Source organism: Microcebus murinus, chromosome 23 (assembly GCF_040939455.1).
Source record: "Microcebus murinus isolate Inina chromosome 23, M.murinus_Inina_mat1.0, whole genome shotgun sequence".
NCBI classification, from domain to species: Eukaryota; Metazoa; Chordata; class Mammalia; order Primates; family Cheirogaleidae; genus Microcebus; species Microcebus murinus.
The window spans coordinates 1,794,375-1,815,543 of record NC_134126.1 but is presented as its reverse complement, the minus strand read 5'-3'; the positions used below and the strand labels follow the sequence as shown (position 1 = coordinate 1,815,543).

The following is a 21,169-nucleotide window of genomic DNA, read 5'->3' as shown; positions in this document are numbered from 1 at the left end:
GTCTAGGGCCACACCACCCTGAACGCCCCCGATCTCGTCTGGTCTCGGAAGCTAAGCAGGGTCGGGCCTGGTTAGTACTTGGATGGGAGACCGCCTGGGAATACCGGGTGCCACAGGCTGCTGCTTTTTTTTTTTTTTTTTTTTGCCTCTTGTTCTGTCCCCTTTCTGGGAGCGCGGCGGCGGCCCGGGGTGCGGGTCACCCCCACTCTCAGCGCCCGCGCGGTGCCTGGCGCCCCAGCCCGCACCGTGGGGCCTCCTCTTGTCCCAAGCCGCGACACCGCCGCCACGCGGCAGCATGCGTGGCATCTGGACTGTCAGGTCTCAGACCAAAGGTCTGCTCTGTGGGAACCGACACGCTGGAGGAAACCTTGAGAGTCTGAGAGGGGAGGGAGTTCCAGAAGAAGGCCAGGATGTCATTTTGAGGGAGTATGTGACCAGAACTCGTCCCGTTGCTTTTGGGGTTCTATGGGCTACACGCAGGAATCTTTGGTGGTGGCACCTGATGTTGGGGGATCCGGAGTCACACCCAGACCTGCTCCACAGGCCTCCTTTTACTTTTCACTTCGGATTCATTATTTTTAAAAAGTGTCTCTTACCTCTATGATTGCAGTTTCTTTTCTCTCTCTCTTCAAGCAGATGATGGGAGTACAAGTATTCAGGTGACATGTGTTGCCCGTGCCCCCCTCCCCCCTGTGTTCTTTTTTTTTTTTTTTTTGAGACAGAGTCTCGTTTTGCTGCCCAGGCTAGAGTGAGTGCCATGGCGTCAGCCTAGCTCACAGCAACCTCAATCTCCGGGCTCAAGCAATCCTGCTGCCTCAGCCTCCCGAGTAGTTGGGACTACAGGCATGCACCACCACGCCCGGCTGTGTTTTTCTATATATATTAGTTGGCCAATTAATTTCTTTCTATTTTTAGTAGAGACGGGGTCTCGCTCTTGCTCAGGCTGGTTTCGAACTCCTGACCTGGAGCAATCCGCCCGCCTCGGCCTCCCAGAGAGCTAGGATTACAGGCGTGAGCCACCGCGCCCGGCCCCCCCCCCTGTGTTCTTATTCATATACCTCTCATGTTGTTCCAGCGTATTGTGGGGGTACCAATGTTAAGGTCGGGTGCCTTGCCCTCTCCAAGCCTCCCCCCTCGGGTCAGAGCTTCAAGTGCGCCCATCCCCCAGTCGGTGCGCACCCACCCCATGCCTAATGGATGTGTATGCCCCTCCCCTCCCCCCACCCGCCCGACACCCACCCGATGAAGGTGACTCCTCTCTGTCCACTTAGGCGTCCATCCGTTCGTACCAATTTGCTGGTGAGCGCGCTCACGTGGTGCTCGTGTGTCCATTCTTGGGATACCTGGCTTACTGGAACGGGTTCCAGCTCTGGCCAGGAGAACACGAGAGACGCCCTCTCACCGCTGCTCCTCACAGCCGAATGGCACTCCGTGGTGTCCACGCGCCACATTTTATTCATGCACTCCTGGATGGATGGGCACTCGGGTGGCTTCCACGTCTTTGCGATTGTGAATTGTGCCCTGTCACCCTAACCCTTACCCAGCCCCCGTCTCCTCTGCCCCTGCCTGAGGCACTCCTCCCCGGCCAGGCCCGTCACTGTCCTGGGCCCCCGCCTGACCGGCTCCTCCCCGCCCGGCCTGTCACCGTCCTCTGCCCCTGCCTGACATGCTCCTTCCCGCCCGCCCGGCCTCTCACCATCCTCGGCCCCTGCCTGACCGGCTCCTCCGTCGCCTGGGCCTTCCAAGGGCTTGGTGTGGACGCTGCTTCCAGGAAGCCCTCCAGAAACCCGGCAGCAGGGTGGCCGCAGCAGTCTCCAGCAGCCGTCCCTAAGTCGCGTGAGTGCGGGGGACGTGCCCCCGCTGTGCCGCGGGGGCCCAGCCTGGTGTCTTCCCTGAGGCCCTGCGGCTGCCGGCTGGGCTGCCGCTCCCCGCAAGGGGAGAGCCGCGGAGGTGGGGACCGCCTCCTGATGGGGACGTACACGCAGCTCTCCACGTCGGATTCCGGGGCTCTCTGTCCTGCCCGAAGGCCCAGCTGGCCTGCGGGTCCTTAGAGTGGCAAAAACATCCGAAAACTGAGATTGAGGGTCCGGTGGGTGTCTGCACTTTTGTGCTGGGCACCCCAGGGAGGCCCGGGGGCTGGCTGGACAACGTGGTCTGCTGGGCGGGGGGGTTGGAGGAGCAACTGATGCCCTTTGCACTTTGGGTAGCAAGAGTCTGAGGTGTCTCTGAGCCCTGTGCCCTGTGGGGGGGGGCCGGGGGGGAGGAGGAGGAGGAGGAGGAGGAGGACGTGGGAAGGGCCGGGGCCTGCAGTCCTGTTCCCGGGGTGGCACGGCAAGTGGCTTCTTCCACAGGCTGCTTGGCCTGGGCTCCCTGCACCTGGGCCTTTGGAGGACCGGCCCTGTGCTTGCCAACACTTCCTGCAGGGACCCAGAGCTGGGAGGTGGCATCTCTCAGCCCTGGGTCGGGCAGAGCCCCAGCGGGCCATGCCCACAACCTCTCTCAGCACCGGTCCCCCAGAAGGCTCCTTTGGGACCAGGATTCTCTTGCGGTGACTCTTTAAGGTCTGGCCCCTGGATGGAGGGGCACCAGGAGTAGAGGAGCAGGAAGGGGAAGGGGGTGGCCATGCGAGGGGACACTTTGAGGCCGAGTCCCAGCTTCAGCCTGATCCTCCTGGGAACCCCGCTCTGAGACCAGGAGCCGGGCTTCGCATTCCCACAGCAGCCAGTCGTGGGCTGAGGACACCTGGGGCGTTGGGAACTCCCTGGCTTCTCCTTGGTTTAACGTCTAGAGCTGCTTGTGAATCGCGCCGCCACACACACCCGAGCGCAGGTGTCTTCCACACAGACTGCGGGCCTCGCTCTTCTGAATGCCGCTAGCTCGCCACCCACCCACCCACGGGTGAACCTGGTCAGGGTGCTTTCTCTCAGGGGCAGACTCTTTTCCGGGCGGGCTACCGGTGTCTCTGTTTGCTCGTTTCTTTCTTCCATTTCGGGAAAGTCTTCCTTGCTGGGTGTGGAAATCTCCTATGCCTTCCCTCGCCTATTCTGTCAGCTTTCAAATTCTCTTTCAGTTGCCACCCTCACAGATGGATTAGGAAACTCTTTCCGGTGCACTCATTAGTGAAATGACCTCCAGGAAGCTGGAATCCAATATCTAATGGCCGATTTTTAGCGAGTCCACACGCCAGGGTGGTCGGGGTCCAATGCAGCCCCGGCCAGGCCCAGGCCCCTTGGACTGGGCCACAGGAGGACACGGAGGAGGGTCCCGGCCCCCACGAAGCGGTGCCGGCAGTTCTCCACGGGCTTGGGCGTTTTCCAGAGGTAGGAGATGGAGGGGACTGATTTCTTCAGCGCCCCCCAAACCACGCCACCCCACCCCACCCATGGGACACATCCCCAGAGAGAGACGCCCCATACACTGGCTGTGCCCCAGCCCTGGCCCGGGGGAATAGGCGGCAGCCCACCCACAGGGCGAGGGGGGGGCGCAGCTGAAAGGGGTTGTGGGGGAGGGCGGCCCCTGGCTGGGGTCAAAGGGCGAGCGTCCCGGGCGTGCGCAGTCAGCGGGAGGCAGCGACGCGCTGGGGGTGGGCAGCGGGTAGGTGAAGGAGGCCGGGCGAGGAGACGAGGGGGGCTGGGAGGGCTCCACCTTGGCGAGTCCAGCCGTGGAGGCGCATCTTGTGTGAGTGTGAGTGAGTGTGAGTGTGTGTGTGTGTGTATAGAGAGACAGCCCCCCGCCCCGCCCCGCCCCGCCCCGCCCATCACCCCCGTCCCTGCGAACTCAACCGGCCCGGCCCGGCGCGGGGCCTGGGGCGGGAGGCGGCGGCGGGGAAGCCCAGAGAGGCTCGGCTTCTCGAGCGGGGCAGGGGCGCCCTCCGCCGCCGTCTAGGGCCACACCACCCTGAACGCCCCCGATCTCGTCTGGTCTCGGAAGCTAAGCAGGGTCGGGCCTGGTTAGTACTTGGATGGGAGACCCCCTGGGAATACCGGGTGCCACAGGCTGCTGCTTTTTTTTTTTTTTTTTTTTTTGCCTCTTGTTCTGTCCCCTTTCTGGGAGCGCGGCGGCGGCCCGGGGTGCGGGTCACCCCCACTCTCAGCGCCCGCGCGGTGCCTGGCGCCCCAGCCCGCACCGTGGGGCCTCCTCTTGTCCCAAGCCGCGACACCGCCGCCACGCGGCAGCATGCGTGGCATCTGGACTGTCAGGTCTCAGACCAAAGGTCTGCTCTGTGGGAACCGACACGCTGGAGGAAACCTTGAGAGTCTGAGAGGGGAGGGAGTTCCAGAAGAAGGCCAGGATGTCATTTTGAGGGAGTATGTGACCAGAACTCGTCCCGTTGCTTTTGGGGTTCTATGGGCTACACGCAGGAATCTTTGGTGGTGGCACCTGATGTTGGGGGATCCGGAGTCACACCCAGACCTGCTCCACAGGCCTCCTTTTACTTTTCTCTTCGGATTCATTATTTTTAAAAAGTGTCTCTTACCTCTATGATTGCAGTTTCTTTTCTCTCTCTCTTCAAGCAGATGATGGGAGTACAAGTATTCAGGTGACATGTGTTGCCCGTGCCGGCCTCCCCCCTGTGTTCTTTTTTTTTTTTTTTTTGAGACAGAGTCTCGTTTTGCTGCCCAGGCTAGAGTGAGTGCCATGGCGTCAGCCTAGCTCACAGCAACCTCAATCTCCGGGCTCAAGCAATCCTGCTGCCTCAGCCTCCCGAGTAGTTGGGACTACAGGCATGCACCACCACGCCCGGCTGTGTTTTTCTATATATATTAGTTGGCCAATTAATTTCTTTCTATTTTTAGTAGAGACGGGGTCTCGCTCTTGCTCAGGCTGGTTTCGAACTCCTGACCTGGAGCAATCCGCCCGCCTCGGCCTCCCAGAGAGCTAGGATTACAGGCGTGAGCCACCGCGCCCGGCCCCCCCCCCCTGTGTTCTTATTCATATACCTCTCATGTTGTTCCAGCGTATTGTGGGGGTACCAATGTTAAGGTCGGGTGCCTTGCCCTCTCCAAGCCTCCCCCCTCGGGTCAGAGCTTCAAGTGCGCCCATCCCCCAGTCGGTGCGCACCCACCCCATGCCTAATGGATGTGTATGCCCCTCCCCTCCCCCCACCCGCCCGACACCCACCCGATGAAGGTGACTCCTCTCTGTCCACTTAGGCGTCCATCCGTTCGTACCAATTTGCTGGTGAGCGCGCTCACGTGGTGCTCGTGTGTCCATTCTTGGGATACCTGGCTTACTGGAACGGGTTCCAGCTCTGGCCAGGAGAACACGAGAGACGCCCTCTCACCGCTGCTCCTCACAGCCGAATGGCACTCCGTGGTGTCCACGCGCCACATTTTATTCATGCACTCCTGGATGGATGGGCACTCGGGTGGCTTCCACGTCTTTGCGATTGTGAATTGTGCCCTAACTGTCACCCTAACCCTTACCCAGCCCCCGTCTCCTCTGCCCCTGCCTGAGGCACTCCTCCCCGGCCAGGCCCGTCACTGTCCTGGGCCCCCGCCTGACCGGCTCCTCCCCGCCCGGCCTGTCACCGTCCTCTGCCCCTGCCTGACATGCTCCTTCCCGCCCGCCCGGCCTCTCACCGTCCTCGGCCCCTGCCTGACCGGCTCCTCCGTCGCCTGGGCCTTCCAAGGGCTTGGTGTGGACGCTGCTTCCAGGAAGCCCTCCAGAAACCCGGCAGCAGGGTGGCCGCAGCAGTCTCCAGCAGCCGTCCCTAAGTCGCGTGAGTGCGGGGGACGTGCCCCCGCTGTGCCGCGGGGGCCCAGCCTGGTGTCTTCCCTGAGGCCCTGCGGCTGCCGGCTGGGCTGCCGCTCCCCGCAAGGGGAGAGCCGCGGAGGTGGGGACCGCCTCCTGATGGGGACGTACACGCAGCTCTCCACGTCGGATTCCGGGGCTCTCTGTCCTGCCCGAAGGCCCAGCTGGCCTGCGGGTCCTTAGAGTGGCAAAAACATCCGAAAACTGAGATTGAGGGTCCGGTGGGTGTCTGCACTTTTGTGCTGGGCACCCCAGGGAGGCCCGGGGGCTGGCTGGACAACGTGGTCTGCTGGGCGGGGGGGTTGGAGGAGCAACTGATGCCCTTTGCACTTTGGGTAGCAAGAGTCTGAGGTGTCTCTGAGCCCTGTGCCCTGTGGGGGGGGGCCGGGGGGGAGGAGGAGGAGGAGGAGGAGGAGGAGGACGTGGGAAGGGCCAGGGCCTGCAGTCCTGTTCCCGGGGTGGCACGGCAAGTGGCTTCTTCCACAGGCTGCTTGGCCTGGGCTCCCTGCACCTGGGCCTTTGGAGGACCGGCCCTGTGCTTGCCAACACTTCCTGCAGGGACCCAGAGCTGGGAGGTGGCATCTCTCAGCCCTGGGTCGGGCAGAGCCCCAGCGGGCCATGCCCACAACCTCTCTCAGCACCGGTCCCCCAGAAGGCTCCTTTGGGACCAGGATTCTCTTGCGGTGACTCTTTAAGGTCTGGCCCCTGGATGGAGGGGCACCAGGAGTAGAGGAGCAGGAAGGGGAAGGGGGTGGCCATGCGAGGGGACACTTTGAGGCCGAGTCCCAGCTTCAGCCTGATCCTCCTGGGAACCCCGCTCTGAGACCAGGAGCCGGGCTTCGCATTCCCACAGCAGCCAGTCGTGGGCTGAGGACACCTGGGGCGTTGGGAACTCCCTGGCTTCTCCTTGGTTTAACGTCTAGAGCTGCTTGTGAATCGCGCCGCCACACACACCCGAGCGCAGGTGTCTTCCGCACAGACTGCGGGCCTCGCTCTTCTGAATGCCGCTAGCTCGCCACCCACCCACCCACGGGTGAACCTGGTCAGGGTGCTTTCTCTCAGGGGCAGACTCTTTTCCGGGCGGGCTACCGGTGTCTCTGTTTGCTCGTTTCTTTTTTCCATTTCGGGAAAGTCTTCCTTGCTGGGTGTGGAAATCTCCTATGCCTTCCCTCGCCTATTCTGTCAGCTTTCAAATTCTCTTTCAGTTGCCACCCTCACAGATGGATTAGGAAACTCTTTCCGGTGCACTCATTAGTGAAATGACCTCCAGGAAGCTGGAATCCAATATCTAATGGCCGATTTTTAGCGAGTCCACACGCCAGGGTGGTCGGGGTCCAATGCAGCCCCGGCCAGGCCCAGGCCCCTTGGACTGGGCCACAGGAGGACACGGAGGAGGGTCCCGGCCCCCACGAAGCGGTGCCGGCAGTTCTCCACGGGCTTGGGCGTTTTCCAGAGGTAGGAGATGGAGGGGACTGATTTCTTCAGCGCCCCCCAAACCACGCCACCCCACCCCACCCATGGGACACATCCCCAGAGAGAGACGCCCCATACACTGGCTGTGCCCCAGCCCTGGCCCGGGGGAATAGGCGGCAGCCCACCCACAGGGCGAGGGGGGGGCGCAGCTGAAAGGGGTTGTGGGGGAGGGCGGCCCCTGGCTGGGGTCAAAGGGCGAGCGTCCCGGGCGTGCGCAGTCAGCGGGAGGCAGCGACGCGCTGGGGGTGGGCAGCGGGTAGGTGAAGGAGGCCGGGCGAGGAGACGAGGGGGGCTGGGAGGGCTCCACCTTGGCGAGTCCAGCCGTGGAGGCGCATCTTGTGTGAGTGTGAGTGAGTGTGAGTGTGTGTGTGTATAGAGAGACAGCCCCCCGCCCCGCCCCGCCCCGCCCCGCCCATCACCCCCGTCCCTGCGAACTCAACCGGCCCGGCCCGGCGCGGGGCCTGGGGCGGGAGGCGGCGGCGGGGAAGCCCAGAGAGGCTCGGCTTCTCGAGCGGGGCAGGGGCGCCCTCCGCCGCCGTCTAGGGCCACACCACCCTGAACGCCCCCGATCTCGTCTGGTCTCGGAAGCTAAGCAGGGTCGGGCCTGGTTAGTACTTGGATGGGAGACCGCCTGGGAATACCGGGTGCCACAGGCTGCTGCTTTTTTTTTTTTTTTTTTTTTGCCTCTTGTTCTGTCCCCTTTCTGGGAGCGCGGCGGCGGCCCGGGGTGCGGGTCACCCCCACTCTCAGCGCCCGCGCGGTGCCTGGCGCCCCAGCCCGCACCGTGGGGCCTCCTCTTGTCCCAAGCCGCGACACCGCCGCCACGCGGCAGCATGCGTGGCATCTGGACTGTCAGGTCTCAGACCAAAGGTCTGCTCTGTGGGAACCGACACGCTGGAGGAAACCTTGAGAGTCTGAGAGGGGAGGGAGTTCCAGAAGAAGGCCAGGATGTCATTTTGAGGGAGTATGTGACCAGAACTCGTCCCGTTGCTTTTGGGGTTCTATGGGCTACACGCAGGAATCTTTGGTGGTGGCACCTGATGTTGGGGGATCCGGAGTCACACCCAGACCTGCTCCACAGGCCTCCTTTTACTTTTCTCTTCGGATTCATTATTTTTAAAAAGTGTCTCTTACCTCTATGATTGCAGTTTCTTTTCTCTCTCTCTTCAAGCAGATGATGGGAGTACAAGTATTCAGGTGACATGTGTTGCCCGTGCCGGCCTCCCCCCTGTGTTCTTTTTTTTTTTTTTTTTTGAGACAGAGTCTCGTTTTGCTGCCCAGGCTAGAGTGAGTGCCATGGCGTCAGCCTAGCTCACAGCAACCTCAATCTCCGGGCTCAAGCAATCCTGCTGCCTCAGCCTCCCGAGTAGTTGGGACTACAGGCATGCACCACCACGCCCGGCTGTGTTTTTCTATATATATTAGTTGGCCAATTAATTTCTTTCTATTTTTAGTAGAGACGGGGTCTCGCTCTTGCTCAGGCTGGTTTCGAACTCCTGACCTGGAGCAATCCGCCCGCCTCGGCCTCCCAGAGAGCTAGGATTACAGGCGTGAGCCACCGCGCCCGGCCCCCCCCCCCCTGTGTTCTTATTCATATACCTCTCATGTTGTTCCAGCGTATTGTGGGGGTACCAATGTTAAGGTCGGGTGCCTTGCCCTCTCCAAGCCTCCCCCCTCGGGTCAGAGCTTCAAGTGCGCCCATCCCCCAGTCGGTGCGCACCCACCCCATGCCTAATGGATGTGTATGCCCCTCCCCTCCCCCCACCCGCCCGACACCCACCCGATGAAGGTGACTCCTCTCTGTCCACTTAGGCGTCCATCCGTTCGTACCAATTTGCTGGTGAGCGCGCTCACGTGGTGCTCGTGTGTCCATTCTTGGGATACCTGGCTTACTGGAACGGGTTCCAGCTCTGGCCAGGAGAACACGAGAGACGCCCTCTCACCGCTGCTCCTCACAGCCGAATGGCACTCCGTGGTGTCCACGCGCCACATTTTATTCATGCACTCCTGGATGGATGGGCACTCGGGTGGCTTCCACGTCTTTGCGATTGTGAATTGTGCCCTAACTGTCACCCTAACCCTTACCCAGCCCCCGTCTCCTCTGCCCCTGCCTGAGGCACTCCTCCCCGGCCAGGCCCGTCACTGTCCTGGGCCCCCGCCTGACCGGCTCCTCCCCGCCCGGCCTGTCACCGTCCTCTGCCCCTGCCTGACATGCTCCTTCCCGCCCGCCCGGCCTCTCACCGTCCTCGGCCCCTGCCTGACCGGCTCCTCCGTCGCCTGGGCCTTCCAAGGGCTTGGTGTGGACGCTGCTTCCAGGAAGCCCTCCAGAAACCCGGCAGCAGGGTGGCCGCAGCAGTCTCCAGCAGCCGTCCCTAAGTCGCGTGAGTGCGGGGGACGTGCCCCCGCTGTGCCGCGGGGGCCCAGCCTGGTGTCTTCCCTGAGGCCCTGCGGCTGCCGGCTGGGCTGCCGCTCCCCGCAAGGGGAGAGCCGCGGAGGTGGGGACCGCCTCCTGATGGGGACGTACACGCAGCTCTCCACGTCGGATTCCGGGGCTCTCTGTCCTGCCCGAAGGCCCAGCTGGCCTGCGGGTCCTTAGAGTGGCAAAAACATCCGAAAACTGAGATTGAGGGTCCGGTGGGTGTCTGCACTTTTGTGCTGGGCACCCCAGGGAGGCCCGGGGGCTGGCTGGACAACGTGGTCTGCTGGGCGGGGGGGTTGGAGGAGCAACTGATGCCCTTTGCACTTTGGGTAGCAAGAGTCTGAGGTGTCTCTGAGCCCTGTGCCCTGTGGGGGGGGGCCGGGGGGGAGGAGGAGGAGGAGGAGGAGGAGGACGTGGGAAGGGCCGGGGCCTGCAGTCCTGTTCCCGGGGTGGCACGGCAAGTGGCTTCTTCCACAGGCTGCTTGGCCTGGGCTCCCTGCACCTGGGCCTTTGGAGGACCGGCCCTGTGCTTGCCAACACTTCCTGCAGGGACCCAGAGCTGGGAGGTGGCATCTCTCAGCCCTGGGTCGGGCAGAGCCCCAGCGGGCCATGCCCACAACCTCTCTCAGCACCGGTCCCCCAGAAGGCTCCTTTGGGACCAGGATTCTCTTGCGGTGACTCTTTAAGGTCTGGCCCCTGGATGGAGGGGCACCAGGAGTAGAGGAGCAGGAAGGGGAAGGGGGTGGCCATGCGAGGGGACACTTTGAGGCCGAGTCCCAGCTTCAGCCTGATCCTCCTGGGAACCCCGCTCTGAGACCAGGAGCCGGGCTTCGCATTCCCACAGCAGCCAGTCGTGGGCTGAGGACACCTGGGGCGTTGGGAACTCCCTGGCTTCTCCTTGGTTTAACGTCTAGAGCTGCTTGTGAATCGCGCCGCCACACACACCCGAGCGCAGGTGTCTTCCACACAGACTGCGGGCCTCGCTCTTCTGAATGCCGCTAGCTCGCCACCCACCCACCCACGGGTGAACCTGGTCAGGGTGCTTTCTCTCAGGGGCAGACTCTTTTCCGGGCGGGCTACCGGTGTCTCTGTTTGCTCGTTTCTTTCTTCCATTTCGGGAAAGTCTTCCTTGCTGGGTGTGGAAATCTCCTATGCCTTCCCTCGCCTATTCTGTCAGCTTTCAAATTCTCTTTCAGTTGCCACCCTCACAGATGGATTAGGAAACTCTTTCCGGTGCACTCATTAGTGAAATGACCTCCAGGAAGCTGGAATCCAATATCTAATGGCCGATTTTTAGCGAGTCCACACGCCAGGGTGGTCGGGGTCCAATGCAGCCCCGGCCAGGCCCAGGCCCCTTGGACTGGGCCACAGGAGGACACGGAGGAGGGTCCCGGCCCCCACGAAGCGGTGCCGGCAGTTCTCCACGGGCTTGGGCGTTTTCCAGAGGTAGGAGATGGAGGGGACTGATTTCTTCAGCGCCCCCCAAACCACGCCACCCCACCCCACCCATGGGACACATCCCCAGAGAGAGACGCCCCATACACTGGCTGTGCCCCAGCCCTGGCCCGGGGGAATAGGCGGCAGCCCACCCACAGGGCGAGGGGGGGGCGCAGCTGAAAGGGGTTGTGGGGGAGGGCGGCCCCTGGCTGGGGTCAAAGGGCGAGCGTCCCGCGCGTGCGCAGTCAGCGGGAGGCAGCGACGCGCTGGGGGTGGGCAGCGGGTAGGTGAAGGAGGCCGGGCGAGGAGACGAGGGGGGCTGGGAGGGCTCCACCTTGGCGAGTCCAGCCGTGGAGGCGCATCTTGTGTGAGTGTGAGTGAGTGTGAGTGTGTGTGTGTGTATAGAGAGACAGCCCCCCGCCCCGCCCCGCCCCGCCCCGCCCATCACCCCCGTCCCTGCGAACTCAACCGGCCCGGCCCGGCGCGGGGCCTGGGGCGGGAGGCGGCGGCGGGGAAGCCCAGAGAGGCTCGGCTTCTCGAGCGGGGCAGGGGCGCCCTCCGCCGCCGTCTAGGGCCACACCACCCTGAACGCCCCCGATCTCGTCTGGTCTCGGAAGCTAAGCAGGGTCGGGCCTGGTTAGTACTTGGATGGGAGACCGCCTGGGAATACCGGGTGCCACAGGCTGCTGCTTTTTTTTTTTTTTTTTTTTTTGCCTCTTGTTCTGTCCCCTTTCTGGGAGCGCGGCGGCGGCCCGGGGTGCGGGTCACCCCCACTCTCAGCGCCCGCGCGGTGCCTGGCGCCCCAGCCCGCACCGTGGGGCCTCCTCTTGTCCCAAGCCGCGACACCGCCGCCACGCGGCAGCATGCGTGGCATCTGGACTGTCAGGTCTCAGACCAAAGGTCTGCTCTGTGGGAACCGACACGCTGGAGGAAACCTTGAGAGTCTGAGAGGGGAGGGAGTTCCAGAAGAAGGCCAGGATGTCATTTTGAGGGAGTATGTGACCAGAACTCGTCCCGTTGCTTTTGGGGTTCTATGGGCTACACGCAGGAATCTTTGGTGGTGGCACCTGATGTTGGGGGATCCGGAGTCACACCCAGACCTGCTCCACAGGCCTCCTTTTACTTTTCTCTTCGGATTCATTATTTTTAAAAAGTGTCTCTTACCTCTATGATTGCAGTTTCTTTTCTCTCTCTCTTCAAGCAGATGATGGGAGTACAAGTATTCAGGTGACATGTGTTGCCCGTGCCGGCCTCCCCCCTGTGTTCTTTTTTTTTTTTTTTTTGAGACAGAGTCTCGTTTTGCTGCCCAGGCTAGAGTGAGTGCCATGGCGTCAGCCTAGCTCACAGCAACCTCAATCTCCGGGCTCAAGCAATCCTGCTGCCTCAGCCTCCCGAGTAGTTGGGACTACAGGCATGCACCACCACGCCCGGCTGTGTTTTTCTATATATATTAGTTGGCCAATTAATTTCTTTCTATTTTTAGTAGAGACGGGGTCTCGCTCTTGCTCAGGCTGGTTTCGAACTCCTGACCTGGAGCAATCCGCCCGCCTCGGCCTCCCAGAGAGCTAGGATTACAGGCGTGAGCCACCGCGCCCGGCCCCCCCCCCCCGTGTTCTTATTCATATACCTCTCATGTTGTTCCAGTGTATTGTGGGGGTACCAATGTTAAGGTCGGGTGCCTTGCCCTCTCCAAGCCTCCCCCCTCGGGTCAGAGCTTCAAGTGCGCCCATCCCCCAGTCGGTGCGCACCCACCCCATGCCTAATGGATGTGTATGCCCCTCCCCTCCCCCCACCCGCCCGACACCCACCCGATGAAGGTGACTCCTCTCTGTCCACTTAGGCGTCCATCCGTTCGTACCAATTTGCTGGTGAGCGCGCTCACGTGGTGCTCGTGTGTCCATTCTTGGGATACCTGGCTTACTGGAACGGGTTCCAGCTCTGGCCAGGAGAACACGAGAGACGCCCTCTCACCGCTGCTCCTCACAGCCGAATGGCACTCCGTGGTGTCCACGCGCCACATTTTATTCATGCACTCCTGGATGGATGGGCACTCGGGTGGCTTCCACGTCTTTGCGATTGTGAATTGTGCCCTAACTGTCACCCTAACCCTTACCCAGCCCCCGTCTCCTCTGCCCCTGCCTGAGGCACTCCTCCCCGGCCAGGCCCGTCACTGTCCTGGGCCCCCGCCTGACCGGCTCCTCCCCGCCCGGCCTGTCACCGTCCTCTGCCCCTGCCTGACATGCTCCTTCCCGCCCGCCCGGCCTCTCACCGTCCTCGGCCCCTGCCTGACCGGCTCCTCCGTCGCCTGGGCCTTCCAAGGGCTTGGTGTGGACGCTGCTTCCAGGAAGCCCTCCAGAAACCCGGCAGCAGGGTGGCCGCAGCAGTCTCCAGCAGCCGTCCCTAAGTCGCGTGAGTGCGGGGGACGTGCCCCCGCTGTGCCGCGGGGGCCCAGCCTGGTGTCTTCCCTGAGGCCCTGCGGCTGCCGGCTGGGCTGCCGCTCCCCGCAAGGGGAGAGCCGCGGAGGTGGGGACCGCCTCCTGATGGGGACGTACACGCAGCTCTCCACGTCGGATTCCGGGGCTCTCTGTCCTGCCCGAAGGCCCAGCTGGCCTGCGGGTCCTTAGAGTGGCAAAAACATCCGAAAACTGAGATTGAGGGTCCGGTGGGTGTCTGCACTTTTGTGCTGGGCACCCCAGGGAGGCCCGGGGGCTGGCTGGACAACGTGGTCTGCTGGGCGGGGGGGTTGGAGGAGCAACTGATGCCCTTTGCACTTTGGGTAGCAAGAGTCTGAGGTGTCTCTGAGCCCTGTGCCCTGTGGGGGGGGGCCGGGGGGGAGGAGGAGGAGGAGGAGGAGGAGGAGGACGTGGGAAGGGCCAGGGCCTGCAGTCCTGTTCCCGGGGTGGCACGGCAAGTGGCTTCTTCCACAGGCTGCTTGGCCTGGGCTCCCTGCACCTGGGCCTTTGGAGGACCGGCCCTGTGCTTGCCAACACTTCCTGCAGGGACCCAGAGCTGGGAGGTGGCATCTCTCAGCCCTGGGTCGGGCAGAGCCCCAGCGGGCCATGCCCACAACCTCTCTCAGCACCGGTCCCCCAGAAGGCTCCTTTGGGACCAGGATTCTCTTGCGGTGACTCTTTAAGGTCTGGCCCCTGGATGGAGGGGCACCAGGAGTAGAGGAGCAGGAAGGGGAAGGGGGTGGCCATGCGAGGGGACACTTTGAGGCCGAGTCCCAGCTTCAGCCTGATCCTCCTGGGAACCCCGCTCTGAGACCAGGAGCCGGGCTTCGCATTCCCACAGCAGCCAGTCGTGGGCTGAGGACACCTGGGGCGTTGGGAACTCCCTGGCTTCTCCTTGGTTTAACGTCTAGAGCTGCTTGTGAATCGCGCCGCCACACACACCCGAGCGCAGGTGTCTTCCGCACAGACTGCGGGCCTCGCTCTTCTGAATGCCGCTAGCTCGCCACCCACCCACCCACGGGTGAACCTGGTCAGGGTGCTTTCTCTCAGGGGCAGACTCTTTTCCGGGCGGGCTACCGGTGTCTCTGTTTGCTCGTTTCTTTCTTCCATTTCGGGAAAGTCTTCCTTGCTGGGTGTGGAAATCTCCTATGCCTTCCCTCGCCTATTCTGTCAGCTTTCAAATTCTCTTTCAGTTGCCACCCTCACAGATGGATTAGGAAACTCTTTCCGGTGCACTCATTAGTGAAATGACCTCCAGGAAGCTGGAATCCAATATCTAATGGCCGATTTTTAGCGAGTCCACACGCCAGGGTGGTCGGGGTCCAATGCAGCCCCGGCCAGGCCCAGGCCCCTTGGACTGGGCCACAGGAGGACACGGAGGAGGGTCCCGGCCCCCACGAAGCGGTGCCGGCAGTTCTCCACGGGCTTGGGCGTTTTCCAGAGGTAGGAGATGGAGGGGACTGATTTCTTCAGCGCCCCCCAAACCACGCCACCCCACCCCACCCATGGGACACATCCCCAGAGAGAGACGCCCCATACACTGGCTGTGCCCCAGCCCTGGCCCGGGGGAATAGGCGGCAGCCCACCCACAGGGCGAGGGGGGGGCGCAGCTGAAAGGGGTTGTGGGGGAGGGCGGCCCCTGGCTGGGGTCAAAGGGCGAGCGTCCCGGGCGTGCGCAGTCAGCGGGAGGCAGCGACGCGCTGGGGGTGGGCAGCGGGTAGGTGAAGGAGGCCGGGCGAGGAGACGAGGGGGGCTGGGAGGGCTCCACCTTGGCGAGTCCAGCCGTGGAGGCGCATCTTGTGTGAGTGTGAGTGAGTGTGAGTGTGTGTGTGTGTATAGAGAGACAGCCCCCCGCCCCGCCCCGCCCCGCCCCGCCCCGCCCATCACCCCCGTCCCTGCGAACTCAACCGGCCCGGCCCGGCGCGGGGCCTGGGGCGGGAGGCGGCGGCGGGGAAGCCCAGAGAGGCTCGGCTTCTCGAGCGGGGCAGGGGCGCCCTCCGCCGCCGTCTAGGGCCACACCACCCTGAACGCCCCCGATCTCGTCTGGTCTCGGAAGCTAAGCAGGGTCGGGCCTGGTTAGTACTTGGATGGGAGACCGCCTGGGAATACCGGGTGCCACAGGCTGCTGCTTTTTTTTTTTTTTTTTTTTGCCTCTTGTTCTGTCCCCTTTCTGGGAGCGCGGCGGCGGCCCGGGGTGCGGGTCACCCCCACTCTCAGCGCCCGCGCGGTGCCTGGCGCCCCAGCCCGCACCGTGGGGCCTCCTCTTGTCCCAAGCCGCGACACCGCCGCCACGCGGCAGCATGCGTGGCATCTGGACTGTCAGGTCTCAGACCAAAGGTCTGCTCTGTGGGAACCGACACGCTGGAGGAAACCTTGAGAGTCTGAGAGGGGAGGGAGTTCCAGAAGAAGGCCAGGATGTCATTTTGAGGGAGTATGTGACCAGAACTCGTCCCGTTGCTTTTGGGGTTCTATGGGCTACACGCAGGAATCTTTGGTGGTGGCACCTGATGTTGGGGGATCCGGAGTCACACCCAGACCTGCTCCACAGGCCTCCTTTTACTTTTCACTTCGGATTCATTATTTTTAAAAAGTGTCTCTTACCTCTATGATTGCAGTTTCTTTTCTCTCTCTCTTCAAGCAGATGATGGGAGTACAAGTATTCAGGTGACATGTGTTGCCCGTGCCCCCCTCCCCCCTGTGTTCTTTTTTTTTTTTTTTTTTGAGACAGAGTCTCGTTTTGCTGCCCAGGCTAGAGTGAGTGCCATGGCGTCAGCCTAGCTCACAGCAACCTCAATCTCCGGGCTCAAGCAATCCTGCTGCCTCAGCCTCCCGAGTAGTTGGGACTACAGGCATGCACCACCACGCCCGGCTGTGTTTTTCTATATATATTAGTTGGCCAATTAATTTCTTTCTATTTTTAGTAGAGACGGGGTCTCGCTCTTGCTCAGGCTGGTTTCGAACTCCTGACCTGGAGCAATCCGCCCGCCTCGGCCTCCCAGAGAGCTAGGATTACAGGCGTGAGCCACCGCGCCCGGCCCCCCCCCCTGTGTTCTTATTCATATACCTCTCATGTTGTTCCAGCGTATTGTGGGGGTACCAATGTTAAGGTCGGGTGCCTTGCCCTCTCCAAGCCTCCCCCCTCGGGTCAGAGCTTCAAGTGCGCCCATCCCCCAGTCGGTGCGCACCCACCCCATGCCTAATGGATGTGTATGCCCCTCCCCTCCCCCCACCCGCCCGACACCCACCCGATGAAGGTGACTCCTCTCTGTCCACTTAGGCGTCCATCCGTTCGTACCAATTTGCTGGTGAGCGCGCTCACGTGGTGCTCGTGTGTCCATTCTTGGGATACCTGGCTTACTGGAACGGGTTCCAGCTCTGGCCAGGAGAACACGAGAGACGCCCTCTCACCGCTGCTCCTCACAGCCGAATGGCACTCCGTGGTGTCCACGCGCCACATTTTATTCATGCACTCCTGGATGGATGGGCACTCGGGTGGCTTCCACGTCTTTGCGATTGTGAATTGTGCCCTAACTGTCACCCTAACCCTTACCCAGCCCCCGTCTCCTCTGCCCCTGCCTGAGGCACTCCTCCCCGGCCAGGCCCGTCACTGTCCTGGGCCCCCGCCTGACCGGCTCCTCCCCGCCCGGCCTGTCACCGTCCTCTGCCCCTGCCTGACATGCTCCTTCCCGCCCGCCCGGCCTCTCACCGTCCTCGGCCCCTGCCTGACCGGCTCCTCCGTCGCCTGGGCCTTCCAAGGGCTTGGTGTGGACGCTGCTTCCAGGAAGCCCTCCAGAAACCCGGCAGCAGGGTGGCCGCAGCAGTCTCCAGCAGCCGTCCCTAAGTCGCGTGAGTGCGGGGGACGTGCCCCCGCTGTGCCGCGGGGGCCCAGCCTGGTGTCTTCCCTGAGGCCCTGCGGCTGCCGGCTGGGCTGCCGCTCCCCGCAAGGGGAGAGCCGCGGAGGTGGGGACCGCCTCCTGATGGGGACGTACACGCAGCTCTCCACGTCGGATTCCGGGGCTCTCTGTCCTGCCCGAAGGCCCAGCTGGCCTGCGGGTCCTTAGAGTGGCAAAAACATCCGAAAACTGAGATTGAGGGTCCGGTGGGTGTCTGCACTTTTGTGCTGGGCACCCCAGGGAGGCCCGGGGGCTGGCTGGACAACGTGGTCTGCTGGGCGGGGGGGTTGGAGGAGCAACTGATGCCCTTTGCACTTTGGGTAGCAAGAGTCTGAGGTGTCTCTGAGTCCTGTGCCCTGTGGGGGGGGGCCGGGGGGGAGGAGGAGGAGGAGGAGGAGGAGGACGTGGGAAGGGCCGGGGCCTGCAGTCCTGTTCCCGGGGTGGCACGGCAAGTGGCTTCTTCCACAGGCTGCTTGGCCTGGGCTCCCTGCACCTGGGCCTTTGGAGGACCGGCCCTGTGCTTGCCAACACTTCCTGCAGGGACCCAGAGCTGGGAGGTGGCATCTCTCAGCCCTGGGTCGGGCAGAGCCCCAGCGGGCCATGCCCACAACCTCTCTCAGCACCGGTCCCCCAGAAGGCTCCTTTGGGACCAGGATTCTCTTGCGGTGACTCTTTAAGGTCTGGCCCCTGGATGGAGGGGCACCAGGAGTAGAGGAGCAGGAAGGGGAAGGGGGTGGCCATGCGAGGGGACACTTTGAGGCCGAGTCCCAGCTTCAGCCTGATCCTCCTGGGAACCCCGCTCTGAGACCAGGAGCCGGGCTTCGCATTCCCACAGCAGCCAGTCGTGGGCTGAGGACACCTGGGGCGTTGGGAACTCCCTGGCTTCTCCTTGGTTTAACGTCTAGAGCTGCTTGTGAATCGCGCCGCCACACACACCCGAGCGCAGGTGTCTTCCGCACAGACTGCGGGCCTCGCTCTTCTGAATGCCGCTAGCTCGCCACCCACCCACCCACGGGTGAACCTGGTCAGGGTGCTTTCTCTCAGGGGCAGACTCTTTTCCGGGCGGGCTACCGGTGTCTCTGTTTGCTCGTTTCTTTCTTCCATTTCGGGAAAGTCTTCCTTGCTGGGTGTGGAAATCTCCTATGCCTTCCCTCGCCTATTCTGTCAGCTTTCAAATTCTCTTTCAGTTGCCACCCTCACAGATGGATTAGGAAACTCTTTCCGGTGCACTCATTAGTGAAATGACCTCCAGGAAGCTGGAATCCAATATCTAATGGCCGATTTTTAGCGAGTCCACACGCCAGGGTGGTCGGGGTCCAATGCAGCCCCGGCCAGGCCCAGGCCCCTTGGACTGGGCCACAGGAGGACACGGAGGAGGGTCCCGGCCCCCACGAAGCGGTGCCGGCAGTTCTCCACGGGCTTGGGCGTTTTCCAGAGGTAGGAGATGGAGGGGACTGATTTCTTCAGCGCCCCCCAAACCACGCCACCCCACCCCACCCATGGGACACATCCCCAGAGAGAGACGCCCCATACACTGGCTGTGCCCCAGCCCTGGCCCGGGGGAATAGGCGGCAGCCCACCCACAGGGCGAGGGGGGGGCGCAGCTGAAAGGGGTTGTGGGGGAGGGCGGCCCCTGGCTGGGGTCAAAGGGCGAGCGTCCCGCGCGTGCGCAGTCAGCGGGAGGCAGCGACGCGCTGGGGGTGGGCAGCGGGTAGGTGAAGGAGGCCGGGCGAGGAGACGAGGGGGGCTGGGAGGGCTCCACCTTGGCGAGTCCAGCCGTGGAGGCGCATCTTGTGTGAGTGTGAGTGAGTGTGAGTGTGTGTGTGTGTATAGAGAGACAGCCCCCCGCCCCGCCCCGCCCCGCCCCGCCCATCACCCCCGTCCCTGCGAACTCAACCGGCCCGGCCCGGCGCGGGGCCTGGGGCGGGAGGCGGCGGCGGGGAAGCCCAGAGAGGCTCGGCTTCTCGAGCGGGGCAGGGGCGCCCTCCGCCGCCGTCTAGGGCCACACCACCCTGAACGCCCCCGATCTCGTCTGGTCTCGGAAGCTAAGCAGGGTCGGGCCTGGTTAGTACTTGGATGGGAGACCCCCTGGGAATACCGGGTGCCACAGGCTGCTGCTTTTTTTTTTTTTTTTTTTTTTGCCTCTTGTTCTGTCCCCTTTCTGGGAGCGCGGCGGCGGCCCGGGGTGCGGGTCACCCCCACTCTCAGCGCCCGCGCGGTGCCTGGCGCCCCAGCCCGCACCGTGGGGCCTCCTCTTGTCCCAAGCCGCGACACCGCCGCCACGCGGCAGCATGCGTGGCATCTGGACTGTCAGGTCTCAGACCAAAGGTCTGCTCTGTGGGAACCGACACGCTGGAGGAAACCTTGAGAGTCTGAGAGGGGAGGGAGTTCCAGAAGAAGGCCAGGATGTCATTTTGAGGGAGTATGTGACCAGAACTCGTCCCGTTGCTTTTGGGGTTCTATGGGCTACACGCAGGAATCTTTGGTGGTGGCACCTGATGTTGGGGGATCCGGAGTCACACCCAGACCTGCTCCACAGGCCTCCTTTTACTTTTCTCTTCGGATTCATTATTTTTAAAAAGTGTCTCTTACCTCTATGATTGCAGTTTCTTTTCTCTCTCTCTTCAAGCAGATGATGGGAGTACAAGTATTCAGGTGACATGTGTTGCCCGTGCCGGCCTCCCCCCTGTGTTCTTTTTTTTTTTTTTTTTTGAGACAGAGTCTCGTTTTGCTGCCCAGGCTAGAGTGAGTGCCATGGCGTCAGCCTAGCTCACAGCAACCTCAATCTCCGGGCTCAAGCAATCCTGCTGCCTCAGCCTCCCGAGTAGTTGGGACTACAGGCATGCACCACCACGCCCGGCTGTGTTTTTCTATATATATTAGTTGGCCAATTAATTTCTTTCTATTTTTAGTAGAGACGGGGTCTCGCTCTTGCTCAGGCTGGTTTCGAACTCCTGACCTGGAGCAATCCGCCCGCCTCGGCCTCCCAGAGAGCTAGGATTACAGGCGTGAGCCACCGCGCCCGGCCCCCCCCCCCCGTGTTCTTATTCATATACCTCTCATGTTGTTCCAGCGTATTGTGGGGGTACCAATGTTAAGGTCGGGTGCCTTGCCCTCTCCAAGCCTCCCCCCTCGGGTCAGAGCTTCAAGTGCGCCCATCCCCCAGTCGGTGCGCACCCACCCCATGCCTAATGGATGTGTATGCCCCTCCCCTCCCCCCACCCGCCCGACACCCACCCGATGAAGGTGACTCCTCTCTGTCCACTTAGGCGTCCATCCGTTCGTACCAATTTGCTGGTGAGCGCGCTCACGTGGTGCTCGTGTGTCCATTCTTGGGATACCTGGCTTACTGGAACGGGTTCCAGCTCTGGCCAGGAGAACACGAGAGACGCCCTCTCACCGCTGCTCCTCACAGCCGAATGGCACTCCGTGGTGTCCACGCGCCACATTTTATTCATGCACTCCTGGATGGATGGGCACTCGGGTGGCTTCCACGTCTTTGCGATTGTGAATTGTGCCCTAACTGTCACCCTAACCCTTACCCAGCCCCCGTCTCCTCTGCCCCTGCCTGAGGCACTCCTCCCCGGCCAGGCCCGTCACTGTCCTGGGCCCCCGCCTGACCGGCTCCTCCCCGCCCGGCCTGTCACCGTCCTCTGCCCCTGCCTGACATGCTCCTTCCCGCCCGCCCGGCCTCTCACCGTCCTCGGCCCCTGCCTGACCGGCTCCTCCGTCGCCTGGGC

The 21,169-nt window shown here is 62.6% G+C and overlaps 6 non-coding genes across 6 annotated transcripts; all 6 read left to right on the top strand.

Moving 5' to 3' along the window:
• Positions 1-119, top strand: LOC142863920 (5S ribosomal RNA). Its single transcript, XR_012914585.1, has one exon. It is a non-coding gene; the product is annotated as a 5S ribosomal RNA (ribosomal RNA).
• A 3,760-nt stretch (positions 120-3,879) lies between these two features.
• Positions 3,880-3,998, top strand: LOC142863930 (5S ribosomal RNA). The gene has a single exon (XR_012914595.1). It is a non-coding gene; the product is annotated as a 5S ribosomal RNA (ribosomal RNA).
• A 3,766-nt stretch (positions 3,999-7,764) lies between these two features.
• LOC142863919 (5S ribosomal RNA) lies at positions 7,765-7,883 on the top strand. Its single transcript, XR_012914584.1, has one exon. It is a non-coding gene; the product is annotated as a 5S ribosomal RNA (ribosomal RNA).
• A 3,766-nt stretch (positions 7,884-11,649) lies between these two features.
• On the top strand, positions 11,650-11,768 carry LOC142863918 (5S ribosomal RNA). The gene has a single exon (XR_012914583.1). It is a non-coding gene; the product is annotated as a 5S ribosomal RNA (ribosomal RNA).
• A 3,773-nt stretch (positions 11,769-15,541) lies between these two features.
• On the top strand, positions 15,542-15,660 carry LOC142863917 (5S ribosomal RNA). Its single transcript, XR_012914582.1, has one exon. It is a non-coding gene; the product is annotated as a 5S ribosomal RNA (ribosomal RNA).
• Positions 15,661-19,423: 3,763 nt separating this feature from the next.
• On the top strand, positions 19,424-19,542 carry LOC142863929 (5S ribosomal RNA). Its single transcript, XR_012914594.1, has one exon. It is a non-coding gene; the product is annotated as a 5S ribosomal RNA (ribosomal RNA).
• The last annotated feature ends 1,627 nt before the right edge of the window (positions 19,543-21,169 follow it).